We start from the raw sequence: 931 nt of genomic DNA, 5'->3' as shown, positions 1-931 counted from the left end.
GCATATTACATCCACTGGGCATCAAAGTTCGCCACTATGATAATAAAGCACAAGCAGACAACAGATTACATACACTGGGCATCAAAGATCGCCACCAGTGCAAATAAACACGCCGACAAAATAATATACAAAACCGACAGCACTTCAATAGAGTTCAAGAAAGGTTAGCCCTGCTGGCGAGCTGCAGCGCAAGCACCTGAGCAAGATGATGAGACTGCGCTTGTTCAACACTTATATCCTCCTCACTCTGAAAGATAAACAAGCAGACAGATGACAGGTTTTGCACATAAAAGTATTAGTGCTGACAATTCATCACATTTCTTACTGACGAATAAAGTGACACAGTTTAAAAATGGATTAACACAATATGGTATTGTTCAGGTCAAGACACGGCAGAAAATGACATTGTGAAGGAGTTGGCAGCTTCACGACACCACTGGATTATAGATCAAGAACTCAGTATCAATGGTTAGTGTGCTGTCAATTTATCCCATTTCAGATTGGCAAATAAAGAGACGGTTTAAATAATAGTAAATTAATATGACATTGTTCATAGTTAAGACATTGCAGAATATGACATTGTGCTGTAGTGGATAGGTTCACCACACCTCTGGATTACGGATGAAGAACAGAAGCATACATGCAGTGCAAAAGAAGATCACTTGCTCTGTATAATTTAATTTACATGGTATGAAGAAGGAACTTGGTTGTACAACTGAAAACTTAAATTGAGAAGGACAAACTTTTGTTTATGAACTACATAATAAACTTTAAACATGCAATTTGATGCAAAAACCAAAAATAAACAGCTGTTGCAGTCATGCCTAACCAAATATACACAACAAAGTTTGAAGGCTTGAGAAGGACAAACATACATTACTGATGAAGACAGGCTCTATAAAGTCCTTGTCCATGCTGATGGGGGGGGGGG

The sequence above is a fragment of the Triticum aestivum genome, chromosome 1B (assembly GCF_018294505.1).
Source record: "Triticum aestivum cultivar Chinese Spring chromosome 1B, IWGSC CS RefSeq v2.1, whole genome shotgun sequence".
Classification (NCBI taxonomy): Eukaryota; Viridiplantae; Streptophyta; class Magnoliopsida; order Poales; family Poaceae; genus Triticum; species Triticum aestivum.
This window is presented reverse-complemented; position numbering follows the sequence as displayed.